Genomic DNA, 12,518 nt, shown 5'->3' on the forward strand with positions numbered 1-12,518 from the left:
CCAAACACATCAAGGGGATAGTCTCCATTGAAAGAATGTCAGCCAGCGGCGGGGCTAGTAGAAATATTGCCGGGGGCCCTGGTGAGGTTGGGAGGTAAGAGGTAATTACTTTTCAACACAGCTGCCTGGTTATTCATGAGTAAATCATCTTATTTGTACCTGTGGTGAGCAATTTGGAACCGTTTCCGAATATGAAGGACATTCCGTTCGATTTCCGCGCGGCGCAATAATAAACGCCCGAATCATTTCTCTGCACCTCCTTAATCACCAGAGTGTAAATGGTCGAATCGCCATTAACTTCCCCTGAGAATCGTCCCTCTGCAGGGATGTGCTTCCTGACGATGTGGACGAATTGCAGATGTTCCCGGTGCTGCTGTTTATACCAGTAAACCACTGCACTTGCTAACCAGCCTGTGTGGCAATGCACCTTAAAGGTCCCTCCAACCGAGACGGTCTCTTCCGCTCGAGTTTGCGGGAACACAGCCTGAGGGAAAATAACTGCGAGAACAGGGCATGTCACCAGAAATGCTCTCGTGAGAAAAAAATACATCTGAGTCATACGAATGGAATTTTCCATAATTCAATCTGGCGATATCCTATCATTAATGATCGCCAATCTCCAACACGGATCGTTGGATGGAGCGCTGAGACTTCATTTTCAGTTCCTGTCTGTTCGGGGCTGTTGAGCACACTGGGCTAAATCGCTGGCTTTAAAAGCAGACCAAGGCAGGGCAGCAGCACGATTCAATTCCTGTAACAGCCTCCCTGAACAGGCGCCGGAATGTGGCGACTAGGAGCTATTCACAGTATCTTCATTGAAGCCTACTTGTGACAATAAGCGATTTTCATTTAATTTCATCTGGAAAACCAGGAGAGAAGGAGGGACAGAAAAGGACAGAAAGAAAATAAAGTAAATGGTGTTCAGGTTTTGAGGTATTCAATACTATGAACAATTGTGACAGGCTGATATTCTGTTTCCACTATTTGGTGAGTCACGGACGAAGGGTCAAAATATTAAAATGGTCAGCAAGAGAGCTGGGAGTGAGATGAGGAGAAAGTTCTTTACTCTGGCAGCACGATAACACAAGTGGATAGCACTGTGGCTTCACAGCGCCAGGCTCCCAGGTTCGATTCCACGCTGGGCCACTGTCTGTGCGGAGTCTGCACGTTCTCCCCGTGCCTGCGTGGGTTTCCTCGGGTGCTCCGGTTTCCTCCCACAGTCCAAAGCCGTGCAGGTTAGGTGGATTGGCCATGATAAATTGCCCTTAGTGACCAAAAAGGTGAGGAGGGGTTATTGGGTTTCGGGGATAGGGGGGAAGTGAGGGCTTAAGTGGGTCGGTGCAGACTCGATGGGCCGAATGGCCTCCTTCTGCACTGTATGTTGTATGATTCTACACAGAGAGTTGCAGGGATTTGGAATGCGCTGCCTGGGAGAGTGACGGAGGTGGATTCCAGAGGAGGCTTCAAACGAGGACTGGATATATATTTGTAAGTGATGAATTTAGAGGGCAATGGAGATAGGGCTGGGGAATGGGACTAGCTATGCTGCTCTTTTGGGATCAGGTGCACCCACGTTGCGCTTTATGGCCTTCGTGCTGTAAAATTCTATGACTAAGGAAAGAAAGAGGGGGATATAATGGTGGTAAAATAGCGGGACGGTGCCAGAGTGGTTAGCACTGCTGCCTCACAGATCCCGGGAATCCGGGGTCAATCCCGGCCTGGTGTGAATGTCGGTGTGGAGTTTGCACCTTCTCACGCGGTTCCTCCGGTGCTCCGGTTCCTTCCCACGGTTCAAAGAGGCGCATTTGTCATGCTAAATGTCCCTTTAGTGTCCAGGGATGTGCAGGTTAGGTTACTGGGGTGGGGTGGACGGGGCAATAGACCTGGATAGGCTGCTCTTTCAGAGGGTCGGTACAGACTGGATGGGCGAATGGCCTCCTTCTGCACTCTCGGGATTCTCTGACTCGAAACATTCACAGACAATGAAATACATTTTTTGGGTATCGTCACTCTAGTATTCCAGAATATTCCATGATATTCTGTTAAAACGTCCAAGTTGCGCTTTTACAAACAGCAATGTGTTAAAATCAGATCATCTATTTAATAAACGCAATGTTAAGTTTATAATAATTGCCGCGATCTGGACATTTGCTCTATTTTATTTGACCTATCATTATTCAGTTATTCAACATAATACTAATATTACAGAAAAGGACAGCGTGACCTTACAGATGGCAAACTATCTCAGTGCGTTTAGCCGGAATTTACACCATGCGTTAGAAGGAAGAAAATCTAACCTGGAATGAGATGGAAGAACGCGCCAAGAGTTAAGAGGCCCATTGCCTGCGGCCCAGGCTCTCACTGTGAGCTTCACGCTTGAGGTTTTTATTCTCTGATCTTAACCCAGAGACAGAAGAGTCTGAAGCTGTGAAATGGACAGCTGCGGGAAATTTAAAAATAGCTGGGCGGAAAGTTAAGCATGCAAATGTGACTTTGAATTTCCTGTTGCCACAGTAGCGCCCACGCACTGTCCTGACTACAAAGAGGGTTACGGTTCATTTTCAACATATCTTCATACCAAAGAAACGTTACAGAACACAGTTTATTACTAGCGTCCTTCGTGTAGGTAGAAATAAGTGATCCAATTCCGTGTCTTTTTTTGGCAGCTCCTGAATTTATACCTACCAACACCAACAAATGTGCCGGATGCAGATTCGTTCGTTCTTATTTAAGAAATTGTTTTCCAACCAATATCAGAACCCCATCTGCCTCTTCACTTAGAACATAGAACATAGAACTGTACAGCCCAGTGCAGGCCCTTCGGTCCACGATGTTGTGCCGAACTAGTCTGAAACTAAGATCAAATCAATTTACTCCCAATCATTCTAGTACATGCCATATGCCTATCCAATAACCGCTTGAAAGTTCCGAAATTGTCCGGCTCCATAACAGAGCTGGGAGTGCGTTCCACGCCCCAACCACTCTCTGAGTAAAGAACCTACCTCTGACATCCCTCCTATATCTTCCTCCATGAACGTAATAGTTATGCCCCCTTGTAACAGTGACATCCACCCGAGGAAAAAGTCGCTGACCGTCCACGCTATCCTCCCTCTCATCATCTTATACACCTCCTTCGCTCCAATGAGAAAAGCCCTAGATCCCCCAACCTTTCCTCATAAGACCTACCCTCCAATCCAGGCAGCCTCCTGGTAAATCTCCTTTGCACCCTTCCCAATGCCTCCACATCCTTCTTATAATGAGGTGACCAGAACTGCACACAATACACCAAATGTGGTCCAACCGATGTCTTGTACAGTTGCAGCATAACCCGACGGCTCTTAAACTCAATCCCCTGTTAATAAATACTAACACACTATAAATTTTCTTCACGGCTCTCTCCACTTGGGTGGCAACTTTCAGAGATCTATGGACATGAACTCCGAGATCTCTCTGCTCCTCCACATTCTTCACAAACCAGCCGTTAGCTCTGTAATCCGCATTCACATTTGTCCTACCAAAATGAATAACCTCACACTTATCAGGGTTAAACTCCATCTGCCACTTTTCGGCCAAGCTCTGCATCCTTTCAATGTCTCTTTGCAGCCTACAACAGCCCTCCACATTATCCACTACTCCACCAATCTTGGTGTCATCAGCAAATTTACTAACCCAACCATCAACTCCATCATCCGAGTCATTGATAAAAATCACAAATACCAGAGTACCCAGCACTAATCCCTGTAGTACACGGCTGGTGACTGAGCTCCAGGATGAAAATTTGCCATCTACCACCACCCTCTGTCTTCTATGTGATAGCCAGTTACTGATTCAATCGGCCAAATTTTCCTCTGTGCCATGCCTCCTTACCTTCTGCATGAGCCGACCATGGCTCAGTGGGCTAAACAGCTGGCTTGTAATGCTGAACAATGCCAGCAGGGCGGGTTCAATTCCCGTACCAGCATCCCCGAACATGCGCCAGAATGTGGTGACTAGCGGCCTTTCAGTTACTTCATTGAAGCCTACTTGTGACAATAAGCGATTATTATTATCAAGCGCCTTACTAAAATCCATGTATACGACATCAACTGCTCTACCTTCATCTATGTACTTAGTTACCTCCTAAAAGGATACAATCAAACTTGTGAGGAAATACTTACCCCTCAAAAATCCGTGCTGACTATCCTGGATTAAGTTCCATCTTTCCAAATGATCATAAATCCTATCCCTCAGGACCTTTTCCAATAATTTACCTATGACCGAAGTGTGACTAACTGGCCCATAATTGCCAGGGTTATACCTATTCCCTTTCTTGAACAAGGGGACAACATTTGCCTCTCTCCAGTCTTCTGGCACTATTCCTATTGTTATGCACCAGGGTTTAGAAAACCCCAAAGTGTTTCATGGAGTTCACCTGACCCACAACTTTTAATAGATTGAGGTATGGGGAGCACACGGCTCACTCTACAGATATGGTAGAGCAGAAATGGGCCAGTATTTTTAAAAACAAAACAATGTTTATTCTATGAACTCAAGTTAACCTTTTTAAAACAAACAGTGAACATCTTAGCTACCAGTAAATCAAATACAACCCCCAAATAATACAACACTAAGTAACCTGTATGTTGTCCTTTTACACCCAGAAGATTTAACAAACCTTTACATAGAACATAGAACGATACAGCGCAGTACAGGCCCTTCGGCCCACGATGTTGCACCGAAACAAAAGCCATCTAACCTACACTATGCCATTATCATCCATATGCTTATCCAATAAACTTTTAAATGCCCTCAATGACCCTTAAACAGAAGCACATCAGGGTTTACATTCAATACTGAAAACATTTATAATTCTGAATTCCCCAAATTATCAAGAGATAGTCCTTCATGGCAGAGAGATCAACAGTACAGCTGCTTTGTCTGTCTTCAGTTGCAACACACGGAAAAACTAAACCAAAAAGGCAGACACACCCAAGCTTTTCTCAAAGTGAAATTAAAAAGCAGAACCAGAGCTCAGCTCCACCCACACTCGGATATCACTGCAGTAACACGAGCAGCCAAACATTTCTTAAAGCGATATTCTCATGACACTGTAGACAGTGAGGACATAAAGATCAAAGTCAAAGACTCTGTAATATCATCCTTCGCCTGCCAAAGAATCCTAGGATATATCCCATCAGGCCCAGGGGACTTAGCTATCCTCAGGCTTCTCAAAATGTCTAACACATCTTGCTTCCAAATATCTACCTCCTCCAGCCTACAGCCTGTATCGCACTATCCTACTTAACAACATGGCCCCTCTCCTTTGCGAACACTGAAGAAAAGTATTCATTTAGGACCACTCCTATATCTTCAGACACCATGCACACGCTCCCACTACTGTCCTTGACCAGCCCCAACTCCACCTTGGTCATTCTTTTATTCCTGACATAAGTGTAAAAAGCCTTGGTGTTTTCCTTGATCCTACCCGCCAAGGACTTCTCATGCCCTCTCCTAGCTCTCCTAAGCCCTTTATTGAGCTCCTTCCTAGCTATCTTGTATCCCTCAAGTGCCCTAACTGAACCTTGTTTTTTCATCCTTACATAAGCCCCATTCTTCCTCTTGACAAAATATTCAACCTCTTTTGTAAACCATGGTTCCCTCACTCGACCATTTCCTCCTTGCCTGACAGGGACATACATATCAAGGACACGCAGTATTTGCTCCTTGAACAAGCTCCACATCTCAATTGTGCCTATCCCTGACTGTTCCTGTTTCCATCTTATGCTCCCCAATTCTTGCCTAATCGCATCGTAATTACCCTTCCCCCAGTTATAAACCTTGCCCTGCCGTATGTTCCTGTCTCTCTCCATTGCTATAGTGAAAGGTACCGAATTGTGGTCACTATCTCCAAAGTGCTCTCCCACAACCAAATCTAACACTTGGCCCAGTTCATTACCCAGTACCAAATCCAATGCGGCCCTGCCTCTTGTCGGTCTATCCACATACTGTGTGAGGAATCCCTTCTACACAGATTTAGCCCCATCTAAACTACTCGAATTATAGTGGTTCTTCAATATTTGGTAAATTAAAATCACCCTTGACAACTACCCTGTGACTATCACACCTATCCAAAAGCTGCATTGCAATCTTTTCCTCCACATCTCTGTTACTGTTTGTGGGCCTATAGAAAACTCCTACCAAAGTGACCCCTCCTTTTCTATTTCTAATTTCAGCCCACACTACCTCAATAGACAGATCCTCCTCACACTGCCTTTCTGCAGCCATTATACTATCCTTGATTAACAATGCTACCCCTCCACCTCTTTTACCACCTTCCCTAATCTCAGTGATACATCTAAACCCCGGAACCTCCAACACGATTCCTTCCTCTGTTCTATCCACATCTCCGTAATGGCCACAACATCGTAGTGCCATGTTCCAATCCACGCTTCAAGCTCACCAACCTTATTCCTGCTGCTGCTCCCATTGAAGTGGACGCACTTCAAACCACCTTCATGCCTGCAGGTCCACTCTTGTGACCTTGGTACCTTCCTCAGTACTGCACTACCGTCAACTTCCTGAACTCCAGCAACGCTATCTCCTGGATGCAAATCAGTTTCCCATCCGCCTGCCAAATTAGTTTAAACTCCCCCGAAGAGCTGGAGCAAATTCTCCACCCAAGATATTGGTGCCCCTCTGGTTCAGGTGTAACCCGTCCTGTTTGTACAGGTCTCAACTTCCCCAGAATGTGCTCTAATTATCCAAGTAACTGAAACCCTCCCTCCTACACCATCCCTGTAGCCACGTGTTTATCTGCACTCTCTCCCTGTTCCTCACCTCGCTAGCGCGTGGCACTGGCAGCAAACCAGAGAGGACAACACGATCTGACTTGGCTCTCAGCTTCCACCCTAGCTCCCCGACTTCCTGTTTTACATCCCCGTCCCTTTTCCTACCTATGTCGTTGGTACTGACTTGTGTCTGCTGCCCTCTCCTTAAGGATCCTGAAAACACGATCAGAGACGTCACTGCCTTGGCACCCAGGATGCAACACACCACCCGTGAGCCTCTATTATTGCCACAGAACCGCCTATCTGTACCTCCAACTATAGAGTCTCCAATAACTAATGTTCTCCTGCTCTCCCCCCTTCCCTTCTGAGCCACAGGGACAGACTCAGTGCCAGAGACCTGGTCACCGTGGCTTGCATCTGGTAGCCCCCCCCCCAACAGTATCCAAACGGTATGCCTGTTATTGAGGGGAACAACTGCAGGGGATCACTGCACTGACTGCTTCTTCCCCCTCCTTTTAAACGTCACCCAGCTACCTTCATTCTTAGGAGTAACTACATCCCTGTAGCTTCTATCTATAACTGACTCTGCCTCCCGAATGATCCTCAGTTCATCCAGCTCCAGTTCCCTAACACGGTTTTTGAGGAGCTGGAGATGGGTACACTTCCCGCAGGTGAACTCAGCATGGCCACTGTCGGTGCCCCTCACCTCGAACACCCTGCAGGAGGAACATTGCGCTGCCCTCTCTGCCGCCCCTTCCATTTATCCACTTGACAATTACAGGGAAATGGGAAAAAAAGCTTACCTGATTTTTACACTCTCCGCAGGTTAGAGGTGGTGGAAGGGTGGAGAGAGGAAAAGGAGAGAAAAGTTTACCTCACCAACTCACCACACAGTCTTTTTTGTTTGGATAGAGGAGGAGGATCGGTGGGAGACACTATATTTGGAGTGTCTCGGGTTTAGCCACTGCCTAAAATATATTACAGTAAGAAGTCTTACAACACCAGGTTAAAGTCCAACAGGTTTATTTCAAACACTAGCTTTCGGAGCACTGATCCTTGCTCAGTTATTATATTAGTTCTAGAAACTCACCCGACAGCAGCTTTCCACAATTCACTCCCCGCAACTGCCAATCAGCGTGGCCGCTCTGCCGCCCTCTGCAGGATACTTGCCTCAACTTGTCCCCGCAATCGGTCCTCACTGAGAGTTAGATCCTCTTTGGATTTGCTCCAGTTTTTTATTCTGGAACAGTCCTGGCTGGCTGGCTCTAACCTGATAGGGTCATGTAACTCCCCAGAGTTTTGAATACCAGGCCCAACATAGCAGCAGCGTCTGTTCTGCGTGAATGCGGCACAATGGTCAGCGCCGCTGCCTCACAGCGCCAGAGACGCGGGTTCGATTTTGACCTAGCGTGACTGTCTGTGTGGAATCTGCACGTTCCCCTCATGAATGCCCGAATTTCCTCGGGCTGCACCGGTTTACTCCCACAATCCAAAGATGTGCAGTTTAGGTGGATTGGTCATGCTGTATTTTCCTTCAGTGCCGAAAGAGATGCAGGTTAGCTTACGGGGATAGGTCGGGAGAGTGGGCCTATGGGGATGGTCTTTGGGAGGATTGGTGCAGTCACAATCATAGAGTCTCAGAATACCAGAGTGCAGAAGTTCGGCTATTGAGACTACACCGACACATGGAAGACGCCTGACCTGCTTACCTAATCCGATTTGCCAACACGGCACATGTCCTTGAATGTTATAGCGTGTCGAGTGCTCATCCAAGTACTTCTTAAAGGATGTGACGCCTCCCTCCTCTACCACCCCTCCCCCCAGGCAGTGCGTTCCAGACCCCCACCACTCTCTGGGTAAAACAGTTTCCCCTCAAATCCCCCCCCCCCTCAACCTCCCACCCCTTCGCTGGGCCAAATGGCCTCCTTCTGCACCGTCAGGATTCTATGATTCTATGAACAGCTAGGAGAACAATTGGAATTTAATTGTCCCGGTTAAGTGAAAGACATGATTGCAACACTATGAGTCCTATGGATTGAAGTGTTTCTGTCTGATTGGACATTGGTGGGAGAATGCAGATTCTAATTTTAATAGTTAATTTGGCGATCAGGATTGGAACGTGGCGATTCAATCTCAGTAATAATATTTTCTACAACTGAGCTCGATTTCGTAATCTGTTTTCCTTTCAATTAAAAAAACGAATTGAAAGGAGATCCAACTACATTTTCTGCGAGGTGGTCCCAGATAGTATAAATGAAAAGGAATGTCTGCCCTCAGAGTTTAATGCAGAGAGATTGCCTGAAGCACGAAGTGACACATCAGTTGAAACTGAAACTGCTGGAAACATTTGAATTGATTGCTAAAATATTCTACTTGATTCTTGCCATCACTGGTATTCCTGGTAAGCAACTACAAATATTGATGTTGTCCAAACCATTGTGTGAACTGGTCTCTGGTTTTACTCTGTGACGGAAATTGTTCTTCAATCATGTAACTAGGAAGTTGATCGTAGAAGTAGACAGGAAGATCCCAGAATTGAACACTGGTGCCTAAGTCCCGAACTTTTACATTTTCCATCAAACGTGGAGGAACAGTCAAAGAACCCCGTACTTTTAACAAAAGAAAAACATTTATTAGCCGAGGCATAGAGTTTAAGAGCAGGGAGGTTATGTATAAAATATGGGTTAAGCCACAGCTTAAGTATTGTGCAGTTCTGGAATCCACTTTATAGAAAAAATGTGATCGAGGAGTGCAGAGGAGATTTACCAGGATGTTGCCAGGGCTGGTGGGTTTTAGTGATGAAGAGAGATTGGATAGACTGGGGTTTTTCCATGGAGCAGAGGAGACTGAAGGAGGACATGACTGAGATATATCAAACTTTGAGGCCTTTAGGTAGAGTAGAGAGGAGGATAATTTTCCCTTGGTGGAGGGATCAATGACCAGGTGGCATAGATTTAAGGTAAGGGCTAGGAAGATTATAGGGGATGTGTGGAATACGTTTTTATCCAGAGGGCGATGGGACTTTAGAATTCAGTCCCTGAAAGAGTGGTGGAGGCAGATACCCTTATAACATTTCAGAAGCATTTAGCTGCTGAATGGCAGTGGCTTATAGAACATAGAACATAGAAAAACACAGCAGAGAACAGGCCTTTCGGCCCACGGGGACAGCACGGTAGCACAAGTGATTAGCACTGTGGGTTCACAGCGCCAGTGTCCCAGGTTCGATTCCCTGCTGGGTCACTGTCAGTGCGGAGCCTGCACGTTCTCCCCGTGTCTGCGTGGGTTTCCTCCGGGTGCTCCGGTTTCCTCCCACCGTCCAAAGATGTGCAGGTTTGGTGGATTGGCCATGATAAATTGCCCTTAGTGACCAAAAAGGTTAGGAGGGGTTATTGGGTTACGGGGATAGTGCTTAAGTGGGTCAATGCGGACTCGGTGGTGCGAATGGCCTCCTTCTGCACTGTATGTTCTATGTTGTGCCGAACTTTTTTCCTAGTTTAAGAACGAATTTAACTACACCCCATCATTCTACCGTAATCCATGTACCTATCCAATAGCCACTTGAAGGTCCCTAATGTTTCTGATTCAACTACTTCCACAGGCATTGCATTCCATGCCCTCACTACTCTCTGGGTAAAGTACCTACCTCTGACATCCCCCTATATCTCCCACCATTCACCTTAAACTTATGTCCCCTTGTAATGGTTTGTTCCGTCTGGGGAAAACGTCTCTGACAGTCTACTCTATCTATTTTCTTGATGATCTGATAAACCTCTATCAAGAGTAGTGAGGTCATGAGTAGGGTTTCAAAGTTGCAGGAGTGTACCGGCAGGCAGGAAGGTGGTTTAAAGTGTGTCTTCTTCACTGCCAGGAGCATCCGGAATAAGGTGGGTGAACTTGCGGCATGGGTTGGCACCTGGGACTTCGATGTTGTGGCCATTTCGGAGCCATGTATAGAGCAGGAACAGGAATGGTTGTTGCAGGTGCCGGGATTTAGATATTTCAGTAAGCTCAGGGAACGTGGTAAAAGAGGGGGCGGGGTGGCATTGTTAGTCAAGGACAGTATTACGGTGGCAGAAAGGACGTTCGATGATGACTCGTCTACTGAGGTGGTATGGGCTGAGGTTAGAAACAGGAAAGGAGAGGTCACCCTGTTAGGGGTTTTCTATAGGCCTCCGATAAGTTCCAGAGATGGAGAGGAGAGGATTGCAAAGATGATTCTGGATAGGAGCGAAAGCAACAGGGTAGTTGTTATGGGGGACTTTAACTTTCCAAATATTGACTGGAAACGCTATAGATTGAGGACATTCGATGGGTCCGTTTTGTCCAATGTGTGCAGGAGGGTTTCCTGACACAGTATGTAGACAGGCCAACGAGAGGCGAGGCCATATTGGATTTGGTACTGGGTAATGAACCAGGACAGGTGTTAGATTTGCATGTAGGTGAGCACTTTGGTGATAGTGACCACAATTCGATTACGTTTACTTTAGTGATGGAAAGGGATAGCTATATACCGCAGGGCAAGAGTTATATCTGGGGAAAGGCAATTATGATGCGATGAGGCAAGACTTAGGATACATCGGATGGAGAAGGAAAACTGCAGGGGATGGGCACAATGGAAATGTGGAGCTTGTTCAAGGAACAGCTACTGCGTGTCCTTGATAAGTATGTACCTGTCAGGCAGGGAGGAAGTGGTCGAGTGAGGGAACCGTGGTTTACGAAAGCAGTCGAAACACTTGTCAAGAGGAAGAAGGAGACTTATGTAAAGCTGAGACATGAAGGTTCAGTTAGGGCGCTCAAGAGTTACAAGTTAGCTAGGAAGGACCTAAAGAGAGAGCTAAGTAGAGCCAGGAGGGGACATGAGAAGTCTTTGCCAGATAGGATCAAGGATAACCCTAAAGCTCTCTGTTGATATGTCAGGAATAAAAGGATGACTAGGGTAAGTGTAGTGCAAGTCAAGGAAAGTAGTGGGAAGTTGTGCTTGGAGACCGAGGAGATAGGAGAGGTGCAAAATGAATATTTTTCGTCAGTATTCACACAGGGAAAAGGCAATGTTGTCGAGGAGAATACTGAGATTCAGGCTACTAGACTAGAAGGGCTTGAGGTTCATAAGGAGGAGGTGTTAGGAATTCTGGAAATGGTGAAAATAGATAAGTCCCCTACGCCGGATGGGATTTATCCTAGGATTATCTGGGAAGCCAGGGAGGAGATTGCTGAGCCTTTGGCCTTGCTCTTTAAGTCATCTTTGTCTACATGAATAGTGCCAGAAGACTGGAGGATAGCAAATGTTGTCCCCTTGTTCAAGAAGGGGAGTAGAGATAACCCCGGTAACTAGAGACCAGTGAGCCTTACTTCTGTTGTGAGATAAATCTTGGAAAGGTTTAGAAGAGATAGGATGTATAATCATCTGGAAAGGAATAATTTGATTAGAGATAGTCAACACGGTTTTGTGAAGGGTAGGTCGCGCCTCACAAACCTTGTAGAGTTCTTTGAGAAGGTGACCAAACAGGTGGATGAGGGTAAAGCAGTTGATGTGGTTTATATGGATTTCAGTAAAGCGTTTGATGAGGTTCCCATGGTAGGCTACTGCGGAAAACATGGAGGCAAGGGATTCAAGGTGATTTAGCAGTTTGGATCAGAAATTGGCTCGCTGGAAGAAGACAAAGGGTGGTGGTTGATGGGAAGATTTCAGACTGGAGTCCAGTTACTAGTGGTGTACCACAAGGATCTGTTTTCGGGCCACTGCTGTTTGTC

Source organism: Scyliorhinus torazame, chromosome 26 (assembly GCF_047496885.1).
Source record: "Scyliorhinus torazame isolate Kashiwa2021f chromosome 26, sScyTor2.1, whole genome shotgun sequence".
NCBI lineage: Eukaryota > Metazoa > Chordata > Chondrichthyes > Carcharhiniformes > Scyliorhinidae > Scyliorhinus > Scyliorhinus torazame.